General features: G+C 39.4%; 1 protein-coding gene across 4 annotated transcripts in view; it reads left to right on the top strand.

The window, feature by feature from the left end:
- Window positions 1-1941: 1941 nt before the first annotated feature.
- The window catches only part of PHF21A (PHD finger protein 21A), a 180866-nt gene continuing 165288 nt past the window's right edge, over window positions 1942-17519 (top strand). For all 4 annotated transcript variants that reach the window (XM_044435792.1, XM_044435793.1, XM_044435790.1 and 1 more), the window contains exon 1: window positions 1942-2382. The gene's annotated coding sequence lies outside the window, so the exon portion shown is untranslated. The remainder of the gene's footprint in view (window positions 2383-17519) is intronic.

Raw genomic sequence — 17519 nt, 5'->3', positions numbered from 1 at the left:
TTTGTAGCAGTGCAAGTTATTTGACATACACTTGCAAAAGTTAGTAATATATCAACTATTTACAACAATGGAATCAGATTTCATTTGCAACCATGTTATTAAAATGTGTCTCTAAGGATGAAGTCCTATACATGTTTAGACAAAAAAGTGTCCCAGAATTCCCAGTAACCATGGATTGTATTATAAGCACATCATGCAAAATATATTAGCATTGTATGGCTTGTATAAGATTGTGTTTATTAAACCGTATGATAGAGTTTTAAAAATTTCCATGTTTATCACAATTCTGTATAATTGATAAGACTTCAAAGAACTGACCATATCAGACTTTGCATATCTAAAGTACCTTTAAAAGTTTTAGTTAACTTTCTAATGGTTTGATTTTATGAAACAAAGAATTACAGACCCATGAAGTGTGAATTTTCCCAACTCTTGGGAGCCTATGAACAGATGTGGCACTATTAACTATATTCAAAATGTCTGAAAGCCCACACTATTTTAAGAAAATTAAGAAAAATTAAATTAGAGAAAAACTTATATCCAGGTAAGAAAATGTATTAATTCTAGCTAGAACACGCTGTACAACCCTACATGTGCCTGATATGCCATTGTTATGTGTCACCTCTGTTTTGTTTTGGCACATCAGCAGGGTACCTGGTATTCGTTGAGATGCCCCCATCCCCATTTACACTACCGTCCTAAACATATTTACTCAGTCATAGTAAGCACCATTGATTTCAGAAAAAAAATGTTTCAAGTAGGTTTAGCCTTGTAACGTTGCAGTATAAGAGAGCTTTTCCATTGTTAGGATGGTGCATGTATAGTTATTTTTGTGTGTCCCCCCCCGCCCCGCAGCCCTTGCTGCCCTGTTGCATCAACTTCCTGTGCAAAGCTCCTCGCTTTGGGATGATGATGAATCTTGTTCTTTCTCACACTCCTTTCCCACCTCCGGTATGTCAGCTTCCTGTGCAAAATCCCGTACGTTTGGCTAAGGATGCCTGTGTTGCTGCTGCTTTGGTGCATCAACTTCCTGTGCAAAGCCCCCTTGCATTGGGGCGATTGTTCGTTTGCGTGTTTTTACTGCTGCCCTTGGTGCATTTGCTTCCTGTGCATAATTCTTTTGCAAATGGGGGAAGAGAATGTTTGTGAGGACCCGATCTGCTTGTTTGTTGTTGTTTTGTTATTGCCCTGGTGCATTTGCTTCCTGTGCAGAATTCTTTCCAGTGGGGCGGGGTAGGGGGATTGAGCGAGCGAGGATGCTTGACTGTGTTTCTCCTCATTCCTTGGTGTATCCGCTTCCTGCGCAGAGTCACTTGCACTGGGGGGGGGGGAGAGAAGATGCTCGCGCGCCTGCTTTCCTCTTGCTACGCTTGCCACCAGCGCCTGCCCCAGTGCATGATCCTTCCCTCCCACCCTTGCTTCCCCGCCTGCCCCGGTGCATGATCCTTCCTACCGCCGCTCCTCTGCGAGAGTTTGCTGCCCTACTTCACTCTACTTTAGTTTCACTCACTTTACATCCGGGTTTTTTCCCTAGGCAATGGGAGCCGCAGCACAACCCGTTCCTTAGGCAAAGGGAAATAAATTCGCTGCACCGACACGTCAAGTAGTCCCTCAGGAGGAGCCTTGAGGCGCCCCCTCCTCTTCTCGAGGAGGCCGGCCGCCCCTCCTCCCTCATTCACAGGGAGAGAGGGTGGGGAGCCCGGGTGAGGGGGAGCCCGCCTCCCCCTCAGCTTTTGTCCCCACCCTCGTCTCCTCCTCCCCTTCACCGCTCCAAAGAGCGGCCGGAGTAGCTGTGGTGTGTGAGAGTTGTGTCGGGGGCGCGCAAGCAACCAATCGGGAGCGCGCGCCTCTGGCAGGCCAGGCGAAAGCAAAGCGAAGCGAAGGGAGGCCGGTGGCGGAGTGATCCAGGCGTACGAGTGCTGCGGCCGGGCCGGGTGAATGGGATTGAAGAAGAGTTCAGCTTCTCGGCTTGTTTTTGTGTCACAGTTTCTCTTCTCCTGCGCCTCTTCTGCTTCGTTCTTTTCTTCCGGCCTGTCTCCTCCTCCCCGCTGCAGGAGGAGCCCCGCGGGGAGAGGGAAAGGAAAAGGACCCCTCAGAGGAGAGAGAAGAGGAAAGCAGGAGGAGGAGGAGGAGGTGGAAGAGGAGGAGGAGGAAAAGGGAGCAACCAACCAACCAACCATCTTCCACTCCCAGCTTAGATTAAAGAAAGTGAGAGGAGGAGGAGGAGGAGGAGAGAGGAGCCAAGAAGAGGGGGACAGGGAGGCCCAGAGGAGCAGCTGCACCACCATCTCCCTATGAAGAGGAGTCCTTCCCCCTCAAAGAGAGGTCCTGCCAGGGGGACCCCAGCCAGTCATCAGCAGCAACATCACCACCACCAGCAGGGTGTAGTATTTTACCTTTCGGATTCTCTCCTCCTCCACCACCTCTCTGTTTTTTCTTTCTGTTCTTTCTTTCTCTTTCCCCCCACCTCTGAGTAGGGCCAGTCCTCTCTCTCTGTTTTAGTATTTGTCTCGAGAGTTTATCTGGGGGGAGAAAGAAAGGGATGGATTATTCGTCTGTGTGTTTGGGGGGGGGGGTAAAGTCCACCATGTAAGTCTTCTGAGCCAACTTGGAGATAAGGAGCAACAACTTCAGTCTAATTTTCCCCACCCATAGACACACACACACACACACACACACACACACACGTACGTATATAGCCTAGAGATGCGGGACGGGGGCATGTCTTTTCTCTGTCACCTGTAAGGATTGAAGTAAGTTTTTGAGAGAGGAGGGGGTGGAGCGGGAGGGAGTAGGTGACACATTGGAGTAGTGGGGGAGAGATGATACATTTGCAAAGAAGGGAGGGGAGAGGGAGATTTCCTCTATCCTTTCTGGTTTTCCTCAGGATGATTATTTCGAGGCCGTTTTCTGTTGGGTTGATTTTCCGCTGTGATGCTGCCGGGGAAGTTTTATTATCTTGGAAATGATGCTGCTTTGATGATTGAGGATTCGTAGTAAAGCTGCTGCGGCGGCGGTTTTTCTCCTCCCTTTTTCTTCTTCTTCCTCCCTTTGCCTTTAATTTGTCTTGGTGGCCCGAGTAGTGCTGGGAAAATTCCGTTTCTTCAGCAACTTGTTATTTTGAAGTCTCTCCTGCCCCTCTCACCCTAGGGCAGCCCTTTCTGCATGGATACAAAGCCCAGTGCAAGGACACCTTTGGGATTTCACACTCCTACTCTGGCACATGTTTGCAGTGACTGGAGATGTGGACCTTTTCTCCCCCACCCCTCTTCCATTTTTGAGTGTGTCATGTAGGACTGGGGTTTTTGTATGTGGGGGTATCATTTGGTCTTGTCCCCTTGTGCATGCTGATCTTGTTACTTTTCTGTTTTTCGGCTTTGTTGTTCTGATCATTACTACAGATGGGATTCTCCCTCCCCTCATGTCTGCAGTACAGTTCATTCGTTCAAAATTGCACTGTTAGACTTTGTTGTTGTTGTCGTGGGTGAAAGTGAATTTGATCACCAGCGTTCACTCAGCTGTTGCAAAATGAGGTTTTGCACTGGTTGGGATCAAGTACACATTTCCATAGGGTACTCTGATTGTTGGGGTGGGGAAGCTTGCAGGTGGCAAGGGGGTTCTGATAGGTGTGAGGATGCCATTACATTTAAATCACATGGTATAATAGTCTTTGTTTTAGATGTCAAGTTAGGCTGTGCAGATTTGAAAATAACTTCTAGTAAAATCAATGGAACTTACTCCCAAGTAAATGTTAGGATCATGGTGTTAAATTTCTCCCAACTTGCTTGCAGCTTGGGATGAACTTCTCTGAGTGATTTGTAAAGTTACAGTGAATTGATATTCAGGCCTATGTATTTGATACCAGACTTTGTTTTAGTGACTGGACTTTTTAGATATAATTTCAATAAGGATGTAACTTTTAAATGTAAGTTAAGGTCCTTCCATATTTAATGCAGTACATAGAGTGAGATTGGTCATTTTTAATACAGTAATAGAGCTACATATTTATCCACTGATTAACACTAGGCTTGAATCATGTTAATCACTTGATCATGTTAATCACAGCAAGACACTTATTATTATTACAATGCTCAAGGAGAAAGTGCTGTTCATCTCTGCTGAAATAATGACTCCATAGTTAAACATCTTTTAAAAGAGTGATGACAGGAACTACAGAAGGAGGCATTATCAATAACATTCAAAATACTTCTATGATACTGACAGGGTATCACAGGTTAGAATTTTAACATATATGTAACCCAGTTCTAAACATCCTTTACTGAGGAGTAAGTTCCATTGATGGTTTAGGATTGCAGTCTTATTGGAATTTAGTTACTTTAAAGTCAGAACAGTTTACAGCTGGCTTGTAAGAAATTTAGGACTCTGCTTTAATAGATATGCTTGCATTTTATTTATCACTACCTTTGGCAACATTGGAAGGTCTGGTTTCACTTGTGACAGCTTAATTTTTTCAACAAGAAGCAATCACCACCATCTAAGGCTGTTTCATTGTACTGTACAACTAGTGAAAGCCTCTGTAATTTTTCTAGTGGAAAAATAAGATGAAATAGGACTGAACATTTCATTTTAATACTGTTTTGCAGTGGGGGTAGGGCTGAAGGTTGACAGTCCTATACATACATACTCAGAAGTCTTATTAAGTCCAATGGGGCTTACTCCTAGGTAAGTTGGTATACAATTACAGCCTAAATGACTTTGATATTCTAGCTAAAAATGTGAACAACCTTGCAGATCCTTAACCTTGACAGTAGTACACTTCATTGAATATATCTTAGCTTTTAACTTACTGTGTTTTTAAATGGTTTTTCAAGAAACTGCTTTCTTCAGGATAATACTCTTATTAACTGTCTGTATATTTTAAATGAGAACTTGGAGTGAGAGAGGCTACTTATTTTTATATATGCTAAGAACTTATTCTCTAGAATTTTTGCTGTAGATCTATATAGTACCTAGTATGATACAATGGCTGAGTTTTGGGGGGTGGCATCATTTGATTCTAAAATAACAGTGGGATTGGAATGTATTAGTGTCTCAAGTTTTTCTTAAGTGAAATTATATCTTTCTTAACTCTATTTTGTAGGTATCTCTACTAGCCCATTCTGCTATTTTTTTGGAACTTGCATTTCTGTTCTTTATAGCTGGTATACTAACTTTTCTGTTTTTAAGTTAACTGAGTCCTGAATGATTTATGGGAAAATAATGGGCAAAGGTCATCCCTTTGCTGCCTGTGATATGTAGATCCATCAGGTTAGAGGGGTCGCTCTTCAGTACAAGACCATCTTCAGCTGGAGTCCATTCTGTTTACCACCAACATACTCTGGTCTGATCTGGGCATCACAAAATTGGAGGCTTCCTTAGCCTTGTGGTTCCATATGCACTTACTAGGGAGTAAGCCTCATTGATTGTAATGTGTGTTACTTCTGAGTAAATATGCCTTGGTTTACATTATAAGCTTTAAGTATCTTGAGGCAGATTTTCCCTCCTTTATTTAAACTGTTTTCAGATTAGACCTGGAAACGTATAGAAATGCTTGCATTCTTGCAGCAGTGTCTATATAGAAGTGTGTTTTTGCGAGCCCAAATGTGTCATATTTGTATGTTTAAGAGCATATTTTCTAGATTGTATTGGAAATCATAATCAAGCAAGAGGTGGTTGAGTAACTAATTTTCTTGTTCAAATATTCCATCTTCATGTTTTTTGAGTAGTAACACATTTATTGTTTCAGGCATGATTTCAAATAATCTTCTAATATGGAATAAGTATTCAACATTGCACTTAGAATATTAATTTCCTGGAGATCTCAAAGTTTTAAAGTTGGAGCAAACTGCTTTTGGTCCAGTCCAGCCAAAGTGCATCACTTTTAAAACTCAAGTATTTTTAGTGTAAGATATTGGGACACATGCTGAACACTTCCACTGAAATCAATGAAATTTGAAAGTAATTGACTTCAGATGGATTGGGCCTTTTGTGTATTAAATGTGTTAATTATAAAAGGAAAAAGCTCTATTTGTGTGGGCATACCTACTTATTATACAACTGAGCAATATATAATTCTTAATAGCAGAATTGCAGTGTTGCATTGTTTCTGTTTGTTAGGGTGACAATAAGTTGTCTTAGAGTTAATAAAAATTGTAGTTTATATCCTATGGAAAAGTTAAATTGAGAGGAGGTGCCACAGTATTTCAGGAATTGTTTCAATACTGAAGTTAGTTTCTAAATTGTATTGAGTTATTTCAATAAATAAGTTTAACTCTGTCCCATTTTGTTTAATGTAAAAGTGGCTAATGCTGCCACCCCAGTACTTGCTGGAAGTAAGCCCCATTTATGTCAGTGTGTCTTACTTCTGAGTATACATGTATAGAGCTACATTATAAAATGAAAATATGCGACTGAATTCTTTCACTTTGCAATTACCTGTATTAAATCACACAGTAATTAGTGTTTTGTTTTGTTTTCTGGAGAAAGATATTGAAATCCAGCTTAACATCTTATCTAATAATAATATTAAAAGCTGCAAGTATATAAGTCTACATGTTTTTGATCTACATGACATTTAATATTTCTGGTTACTGAGAAGCATTCATACCACTGCTGTGAAAATACAGTCGTTATTTCCTTGCATAATTTCTTGGAAATTCTGGAAATAAGTTTAAGTTCTTCTCTTTTTGTCAGACCTCCTTTGGCCATGTAAATTGTTTGTAATGTGTGTGCAGCAAAACTCTACTAGTTGACAGACAGCCAGTACAGTTACGCATTTTATTTGTGGTATTTGATTTACAGTGCCAGCAATGTTATGCAAAATGTGTTATATCTTCTTGTGGTATATATCTAAGAACATAAAAACTAGTTCTGAGGTGAGTGCTATAGTAATGGGGTATTGTGCCATAATTTTAGATCAGAACATGGGCTGATATATTCTGATTCAACACTTTTTGAGGTTAAAGTTCATATGAGCCAGATGCTATATATACTGATTGCAGAAAGGAATAACTGCATTTTATTCCTGTCAACTGAACATATTTGAAAATAACATGTAAGTTATATGCAAGTTCCTGTAGAAGCTAGAGCATCCTCTGGTACCCGGGTCATTTGCTGATTGATACTGAGGAGCACGTTGAAAACAATGTGTTGGGGAAAAGCAGAAAAAATCAGAGCTCAGCTAGTAGGTATTTCTATAGTTAAAATCTGTGCAGGATTTAGAGTTGGACTGCCAAGGGTGGGCATTATGTGGCTTTCCAGATGTCTTAGCATGCAGTTACTATTGGTCCTAGCCAGCGTAACCAGCTGTGAAGGATGAGCCATGGACAACCAAACATAATTGGTGATTTAGTAGTAGATGCAGCATTTAAAAATACTTTAATTGTTAATTGTGAATGTTGGTATGAAAACTATGTAGTTCCATGAGATATAGTGATGGCTCATGAGATACAGTGATAGCCACCAACCCGAAAAGCCTTAAACAGGGATAACAAATTCACAAAGGATAAAGTTCTCAGAGGCTGCTAGTCATGGTGGCTATAAATTGACTTGGTTTGCATGTCAGCAGAAACTATGCATGAATTTCCCTTGGGGCTTCTTTATTGTGGCAGTGGCTGCCATTTTGAATATTTGAGCTGTAGTGGTGGTGTTGCAGCTTGTCATTATGTGTAAACCTTCTATATAGGTTTTTGCAGTGGTTGATGAGCTACCTAGAACCCATGTGCTGTTTAAGAGTTGCAGCTGACTTGTTAATCACTCCAGTTGTTCCCATGTTTGCACATAATGACAAGCTGCAGTGTGCCCTCTGCTGCAGCCAAAATATTAAAAATGGTGGAAGCTTCCATGGCAAAACATCCCCACAGGGGAATCTACTTGGGCTGTTTACCCATTATGTATGAACCATGTCATCACCCCCAGTATGGCTTTCAGTGCCAGTTGCTGGGGAATATGAGTGGGAGCATTCATGTTCTATTGCATTTGTCCCTTGTTTGTGGGCTTCTGATAGAAATATGATTGGTCACTTTGGGAACAAATTGCTGGAGTAGATATGCCTTTGCTCTGATCCAGTGTAGATACTCTTTATACTCCTAAATCTTCACAATGGAATGTGAAAATTATTTATTAAAATTTGTCATCAGAGTTCTGAGTCTTAACAACAATCTTGAAAATATCCCCATTTTTAAAACTTTAGGGCTGGAAACTGAATTTTGCTGCTGCTGAGACTGTGTATAAACCAGATTTTTTAATGTGACATGCCTGGCAATTTAATGTGAAGTTCTGAATCATTGATTTATAATGATCAACTTTTCAAACATTATTTTCTTTAACAAACTACAAGCACCTTATTTGGTACATAAGCACTGTGCTTCTATATAGGTTGACTTTTATTTATAGGCTCTTTAGGTTTGAAAATAGGATGGGGGTGTCTTTTAATATATCAACACTCATCCATTTCATTATCATCTGCATTCCAACCTTTTATGCAGATCTTTATCTAAATCCAGCCTTCATCTCACATTGCAAGTGAAAGCAGAGAATAGCAGGACTATAAGATACAGTATAACTAAGTTATCCAGAGCAGCTAGTGATGATGAGTTCGTACAACTGACTGATGGCTAGGTAAAATATTTGGAAAGACATATTCTGCTTTTACTTGCTCAAGAACATAATAAGGCTTCAGCAGTATATTGAATATAGGTATGCAACTTATAATTAAATATTTGTTTTCAGTCATATAGAAATATATGGATATTTCTAATTGTGTTTGTCCACCAGCAGAATGGAGTACTGATTCTTCTGCCAGAGGAAATTCCTCCTTCAAAACTGCCAGATGTTGACAAGTGCTACCTTCTCCTCCCACTTACAGATCTTGTTCACTATTATCCTTATGTGACTTAAGTGGGCAGTATCCATGCAAACTTATGCCCAAATCTGTTAGTTCCTAAGGTTCAACATAACTAGTTGTTGTTCTAAAATATAGTAACCATAAGAAGTTTAATATTTAGATTAATATTTACATTTTTAAAGCAAGGAAATGGCTTTCTTCACCATGAAATTAAGAGCATGTTTTCAAAATGGTTGTTGTACTGAATAAGAAAGTTATGAGCAAATGTTAAATATATAAGTGTAAAAATGGGAATGAAAGAGTTTAAGGCCTAACACATGAAGTCTAAATCTATGATAACAATTTTTGGGCTTTGTTGAAAGACTAAAGGGGGATGTGTTTTTCATTTTGTTTTTGTTTGCATACAAAACAAACTGTCAGTATTTGAAGAGAATGAACACTAGCAGAAAGGCATTGATTTCTTTTTTCCCTTTCCCCTCCTGCTGTGTATCTAAGTATTGTTAACCATGTATTACTCTAAAGCCATTTACTTGCATGCCGAATCATAGTTGATATCAGTCAATTAGCAATCCAGGCCTTAGCATCTTTTAAACCCAAACTTCTGAGTAATCACAATAATTTTTTTTCTGATAAACTGACTTATAGTAGCCATGGCAACAGCTGTCTTGGCTTTTTATGGACAGGACTGTTGCTGCATCTGCAGGCTTCATCAATACTTCTGCTGCCTACAGAGTAAAGTGCAATAGAATGTGCCTCATGGTATTAGCAGCATTGTACATTGAGCTGTTGCAGTATTACCACCATGTGTTTTTTCATGTTCCAAAACTTTATAGAGTGCTGCTTCTTCTGCCAAATAGTTAGATAAATTCTGATTTTGCCACCTCTGGTGAAATGCTTAGTCAACTGTGTCTGATTTTTGCACTAGCTTTAAACCACGAGGGTAGTATTTTAAAGAAATGCTTACAAGTGTACAGCAGACATTGATTATTATGGTTTATTTTATTCCTATACCACCTATAGCTGAAGCTCTCTGAGTAGTTTACAACAAAGTAATCAAGTACACTAGATAAAACAACATTATCAAGAATTTAAACGAATTAAGCCAGTATAAAATATTGAAATACAATAAAAATTAAAAATGATCTGGTCAAGAATAAAAGAAAGGGACCTGAATAATCGCTTTAGGTTCCTGAATGACCAGGGAGATCATTAAAGACCTCTGCAAAAAGGGCTGTCTTGACTTGGCAGTAAACTGGCAAATTTGACACTGGAAGGGCTCCAGCAGGGGGGTTGTTCCAAAGATGGGGGACCACCACAGAAAAGCTCCTCCCCCTCATTGCCACCCTCTGAGCCTCTCAAGGGGTTGGCACTCAGAGGAAGACTCCAGAGGTTGAACGTAGTGTCTGGGTAGATATGGGTTAGGAGAGGTACTCAGGTATTGTGGTCCCAAAGTGCGTAGGGCTTTATAGGTTAAGGCCAGCACCTTGAATAAAGCCCAGAAGTATATAGGCAGGCAATGCAGACCTCTGGGTCCCAGTTATTAATTTGGCTGTCGCATTCTGCAGCAGCTGCAGCTTCTGAATCATCTTCAAGGGCAGCTCCATGTAGAGTGCATTACAGTAATCCAATTTAGAATTTACCAGAGCATAGATTACTGAAGCCAGGTTATTCCTGTCCAGATACAGATGCCGCTGGGCTACCAGCCAAAGCTGGTTAGAAGGCACTGTGAACCACAAGTGAAAAAGATAGATCAGGGTGCATCCCCAATTTGCAAATTTGTTCCTTCATCTAGAACAGGTTGCACACCTCACCTGGTCAAAGGAACCACCCATCATCAGCATCTCCATCTTGTCTGAATTGAGTTTCATTGTTTAACCCTCATCCAGTTCATTGTCTCCACCATGCACTGGTTTAGCACATGCACAGTTTCATGTGCTGGCAATGAAAAGGAAAAATAACATACTGATGGAATGTACTCTAAAACTCTGCATGACCCCACAGAGTGGTTTCCTGTAGATTTTCAATAGAATGGGGGACAGGATAGATGTCTGAGGAACTCCATTCTGTTGCCTTCTGATGGAAACTCAAAGTGGTTTATTCGAAAATTCTCTTTTATATATGCTGAAGTAGTAGTGATGAGATAACTCTCATCTTTCAAAACATAAGTGTGTTTTGCAGTCACTGTGTTCTTGGAAAACTTTGAATTGGAAAAAAAATCTGTTGCCCTGAATAAAGATCTTTTCTAGCATGATTTATATTTAGTAATTTTTAAAGGTATGTCCTGTTAATTTTATCTTTTGTATGAATATCTCAGAAGATTTCCAGTAGTGGAAAAGTAGTTGAAGTAAAATATTTGATTTTAGGAAAGGATTCCATGAAGCTTGCTTGGTGTATTAAAGATATATATTCTAAATAGGTGGTTTTTATTGGAATACTTGTTGATATTTTAAGGCCCAGGTACACACTTTCCTTATAGCATTCCTGAAAACATTATGCATACATATATATGTTTCCAAGGGCTAATCATGAAGGCAAGAAAAGGGGAAGTCCCTTTGCATCAGCAGAAGTCTGTTTATGCAATGTTGTATACAGCCCATGATGTTCAGACAAAGGTACATCTAATTCACCATTCTAGTCATAAGCTGGCCAGCCAGCTACTTGTGAGGAAACCTGCAAGCAGGGCATGATTGCAATATAGTTCCTTGGGTTTTCCAGGAATGCTGCCCCTAATACTGGAAGCCACTTATGGCCATCAACACTAGTAGTTGTTGACAGCCTTAGCCTCAATAAATTTTCCAATCCTTTTGTAAACCCATTCAAACTGATGGTCTTCACTACCTCTTGTAATAGTGAATTCCATAGCTTAGCTATACTATTTGAGAAATTACTTCCATTTATCTGTCCTGAATCTTGCACTGTCTCCTCACCAAGTTTGTGCACCTCTGTCATGTCTCCCCTTATTTGCTTTTTCCAAGTTAAACAGTCCTAGATGTTGTGAACTTTCCTCATAGGGGAGTTGCTCAAGCTACTTGATCATCTTAGTTGCCTTTTCCTGTTCTTTGCCAGTTCTGCAATAAAAATTTTAAAGTGCTGTGCACAATATTCCAGATGTGGCTGATTTTATGCAAGAATACAATTCTAAAAGTTGAAAATAAGAAAAACATGTTTGTGCTCCACTTCATATAACTGACTATAGTAATCTAGATAAGAATGGAATGATACAGTTTTGTGCAAGAGAGGATTCTCTAGCTAGGTCGCTATAATTACTATGACTGTTGGGGAAGGCAACATCAGTTTACATTGTGAGCAGTACTGAATTTGTTTCTCAGCTTGAATATGGCAGTTAATTTATATTTTGATGCACATATTTAGCACAACTTTCTCAACTGTTTCTCTTTGTATTAGTGAAGGAAAGCTGTTGCCTGGGTTTGAGAATTATTATGTGGAAATGCAGGTCAGATTCTTACACATAGACTTGAAAACTTTGAAATTTGAAAAGGAACCCTTTGGGCTTTTTTATTAACCTTCTTCTGATATTTACTCCTTTAAAATAACTGTAAACTTTCCTCAGAAATTTCTTTGCAAAGAAGGTTGCAAACATGAAAACAAAACTCAGGCTTTCAGTTTTATGAAACTCTAGATTTTGTCAGTCAGCAGGCCACACAAATGCCTTAAATATGTCATTATTTGTCTGATCTAACCTCAGAGTTTAGGAGAATTTTTAAAAAATTATTTATTTATGCACAGATTTAGCTGCTGCCTGTAACTGCCAAAAGACCTTCCTGGGCGGATTACAAGAACAATATTAAACATATTAAAACAACATATTAAACTTATGTATAAATAACTGCATTTTGAAACCTATTAAAACAAAAGATTAAAACATCAGTATAACAATAATGTAAAAAAGCCTCCAGCATTCCAAGGACTAAGTATTACAATCTTATTTTTAAAGGTATGTCTTTGTCTGGCACCAAAAAGAAAATGAAAACCATTCCAGGTGAATTTCCCTAGGGAGGGAGTTCCAGAGATGGGCAGCAGTAGAAAAGGCCCTTTGCCTATTTGGCCCCCTTACCCCCCTGAGGGGGTTCTCTCTCAGAAGGGCATCTTACACTGATCTTAGGGGGCAGGTAGGTATATAAAGGCTTTGTTGCGATGGGGGCGGCATAAAAATGTTTTAAATAAGGGTGCAGACAGTTCTTCAGATAGCTGACCCCCAAGCTGTTTAGGGCTTTATACGTCAGTACAAGCACCTTGAATTGGGCCTGGGCTACAACTGGTAAGCAATGCAGTTCTTGCAGAAGTAGTGTTATATGCCATAAAACACTGCAGAAATTAATAGTTACTTGATACTGTATGCATTTCTCATGTAAACCTAAAACATGGTTTAGTGTTGCCTTACTATGGTTTTATATTAAGGGAATGAGCTTTGGCAAGCCTTAGACTTGTAGGAGCTGCCGCCGCCTCCTTCCTGTGGACACTAAGACACATTTGGCAACATTTCAGTTTTGATTAACCATGGTTGTTATGTCATTCACACCTGGCACAACATAATTAATCTTGAGTTTGCTTAATGGAAGCAAGCTACTTCATAGATGAATTAGTCCTCCAATCTTTTCGTGGCTGTATTGGAAGGGAGTGGGAAGTTTGTGAGCTTGAGGATCACTCTGGCTCATTCTTGTAACCTTAAACTGTGGTCAGAAGTTGGAAACTAACTGCAGTTTAGTGTTGTGTCAGAACAGCCCAGTATCTGCTAATGATTTTTTTTTCTGGGTTTGTAGATGTTCATAGTTCCATCTGTTTAATATTGTATTATACCTGCATGATTTCTAATATGAGTTGAGGGTGGGTGTAGGAAATGAATACCTTGATTGCTCAAGTTTCTGGGATTTTCAAATCTCTAGTGAAAGTCTTGCTTTGTGTCTTGATGATGTTAATTAACAGTAAAGTTGACATGGGACTGACATTGCCTTAAGTTTAGGTGGTTGATTTGGTTTTCTGGTTAAAGAATGGTATTTGCTCCTCTTTTGCCTTTCAATTTGTAATTCTGTTGTTTTGATATTTGATGTATTTTCCCCTAAATGTTGCATACACTGCAGTGGAATCCCTATTCCATAAATCTACACAAAATTTGGAAATTAGTAGCTAAGAATTGTAGGTAATTTTTTTTCTTTATGGCTTCAGTAGTCCTTCTTCAGGAACTTTGGTCTACAACTCCCAGAAGTTGTAGGCAAAAACACCTGGAGGGTCACAAGTCACTCATTTCTGCCATAAATGGATAGTTGTTAATTTGGTGTGGTTACTTTAAATTAATTTAACTTCTTAATGCATACGTGCATTAAGATAATCTTGCTTAAGACTAAGTACACAAGCATCAAATAGGGCTGTGTACTAGCAAACAAGTTCTTTAGCTGTGCTTTTTATATACCTTCTGGAAATCACAGTCATTAAGATGTCCTTTCCAGTTTTTACTCCATTTCATTCCATTTTAATCAACCATGATCAAGATCTTTTTTTTTGCGGGGTGGGGGGGAATAACTACCTGTATTTAATATTTGCATCCTGCAGATGTTTGCAAAACTATTATTTCGATACAGAGGCAACCAGCATATGTACTCTAGGACACTGGGTACTGTCCTGCATGCAGTGGTGTGGGATATAACTGTACTGTGGTCATGAACCAAGACTAAACTATACACAAAGTCATTAGCAATTATGGGAATGGCTTTTGAAAAGTAAATTGTAGATGCAGGGCCAGATGAAGAACTAGTGTGGCTTAGGCCAGCTTTAACACTTTCTTCTTTACTGTAATCCTGATCTGGATCAGGTTTTCTCTTCAAAACAAGTGCCATGTAGATTGAGTTGTAATAGTGAATGCCAAATACAAAATTTGATAAGCACTAAAAAAGAAACAAATATTGTTTTGTATACAATTATGTACAGCACTGTTTTAAGAATTATGTACAGCACTGTTTTAAGATTTAATATTTAATCTTGAGTTATTTACATAGACACTTTTTTGGAGAGGTTAGAATTGCATGGTGGATCTTTGATTGGAGGAGCCTTCCCAGAGAGTATGATAATAGAATGAGGAATGTGCAGCCAGGCAGTGCTTTGCAAGAAATTCATAGTTTCCTGGCACTCAGATGTTTCTTTTTCATATTAGTAATAGACTGAACTCTGCTGTGCTGTTGTGGTAGAAATACTCATCTACTTTTCTGCATTGTGAATAACAACCTGGTAAACTAAAAACAAGATTACCTTCTCCCCAAAATGCAGCGAGTCCCTGGCACTAAGAGCAGGTTGTGCATTAAATAGAAAAAAAGCCGTGAACAGGTAATTTCCTCATAACGTATCTATATTTCCCCTGTACAGGAAGTGTTCTGAAGGAGCTGCACATCTGTCTAATTCAGCACTGCCTACACTGATTGGCAGCAATTTTCCAGGATTTCAAAAAGAAGTGTTTCCCAGTTCTAACTGGAGAAGTCAGAAATTGAACCTGAGATCTTTTGTGTGCAAACATTATCTTTGAGTTACTCCATATTACCCCATCTTTCATAAGGATATAAAGATGGATGCAGCTCTAGTCTGAAGGATAGACGTCTCTCTGAGAGGCTGCTACTGTCAATTTTTATGGATCTTGCTGTTGACTGCAAGTGGCGTTTGCCACTTTTGCATATAAAGAGAAGTCTGGATTAAGTTACACCAGTTTTATTTGTTGTCATTTTCTGACTCCTCCATTAAGCAATTTGCATTCCTACTGTGGCAGCACTGACGCTGCCCAGTGGGGCAACATATCTGAAACATTCCTTCTTATGGAGAGAGGCAACCCCAAGTATGTCATTGTTTTGGTGGTGGTGTCCCCTTTTCCCTCTCTTTTTCTCTGTCTTTTTCCCCCTCACCCCCATAATGGAAGAGTTGTGTACACAGATACTTCCTCCAGAAATTCTCCCCCAAGCATGTGAAGAATTATGTTTTTGGCATTAGAATGTCTATAGCATTGGGGGGGGGGGGAGGATATGCTTGATGAGAGAAAATATTCAGTTTAATATGTTCAGCAGAAGTAGAAGACTGATAGCTTCCTTTTTATTTCTAGTATCTGGTTATGCAGTCAAGGTCGGCAACTAGATATTCTAGCAGTACAACTGGGAGTTGAAACTGGTGTGTCAGGCTACTGCTGCAGCTGCTGCTTAATACTTGACACTGCCCTCCCCATCATACAGTCTGCTGCCCTATAAACTCGCCTATGTGCAAGAGGCCATGAGTATGCAGTTTAAGTATTCCAATTCCTTTCCACTTAACCTCCACCTAGTGGATGGTCTTGTTTAGCTATTCCTGTCCTCCCAAAAAAGATACTGTTTGGGAGCAGTTACACATGCATATTTTTGGATCACATCTGCATTGTATTGATTTGCTTACTTTGTGTCAGATTTGCACACAACTTTACAAATGCTTTTGCCCTTCTTTTTTTGTCATTCCTGTGAAGTGTAAGTTCCACTGTGCAGGGATAACAACTGTAAATTTACCTGATGCTTCATTAATTCTGGATTTTTTTTTCCTGTCTCAGAATGAGGCCATGTGACACCTTCACTTGATTTGGGCTGGAGTGGGGTATGCTAAGCAGACGCTAATAATCTTCCCCTGGTGGAAAGAAATAATATAGTTGTTGGGGTATATATATGTAAAGAACCTGTGCTCTTTTTATGACTGGGTTCTCATGCTGTCTTAGCATGTCATTTGAATCCCCTTGCTTCCTTTGAGGTGTTTGATAAACTATCTCAAATAGCCATGGCTTGTTCTAGATTTTAGAAAACCTTCTGTGACTTAACCTGTTATCTGAAGCTGGATGATACACTGAGCCATGGTCAAGGCAAAAATACAGTCCTTTGGCCTATGTGGCAGAAAAGGGGTATTGCTCTACCCAAGGGACTCTAGCCCAATTAGAACTGTCATTGGCTTTCCCCTTATTAGGTGGGCACAGCCCCCCCCCCCCGACAACTTTAAGGCCATAGTTGGTTAAAGTTGCAAAACTTTCTCATGCAAAATTGGCTTGCATTTCATCTTGTGGGGAACAAACTGTGTGAATATAAATATGTAAACTTTGATCCTAGAGAGTGGGAGTGTGATGGGGTATCTGGAAAGAATTCTCAGTTATCAAAACTAATCAGCTTTTTGAAAGCCTGCTTTATTTTTGAAGTAATAGTTTTCTTCTAATTCAGTGTAGTAAGTGTATCTTTCATTATTTCTCTTGTAAACTTGCACTGTTTGTAAAACTTTTATATACTTTGTATTTGAGTGCAGTGTGTTGTTTCAGTGAAGCTTATATAAAAAGAGTGGAAAGAGAAACTGTTTCATACATTCTCATTATTTTGTTTCAGTCAATATACTTTAACTTATTTCATTGAGGATACTTAAACTAATTTTTGGTGCCTTGGTGAAGAATGCTTCTAGTTCTGTCTAGGCATTAGGGTTGATGTCCTTAGTGCATTAGCTGATAATAATGACTTGCTTTAAATTATGACTACTGCTCACTGTGGCTTATTTAAACAATGGTGGGTTGCAACGTCTGTAAGTGCCATGTGGCTGGCTTGCATCCCCTGGCTACAGCTTCTTCTGTTGCCCACATTTCATAAAATCATAGAACAGTAGAATTGGAAGGGGCCATGAAGGCCAT

This window comes from Varanus komodoensis, unplaced genomic scaffold (genome assembly GCF_004798865.1).
Source record: "Varanus komodoensis strain SLA01 unplaced genomic scaffold, ASM479886v1 scaffold3, whole genome shotgun sequence".
NCBI classification, from domain to species: domain Eukaryota; kingdom Metazoa; phylum Chordata; class Lepidosauria; order Squamata; family Varanidae; genus Varanus; species Varanus komodoensis.
This window is presented reverse-complemented; position numbering and strand designations above follow the sequence as displayed.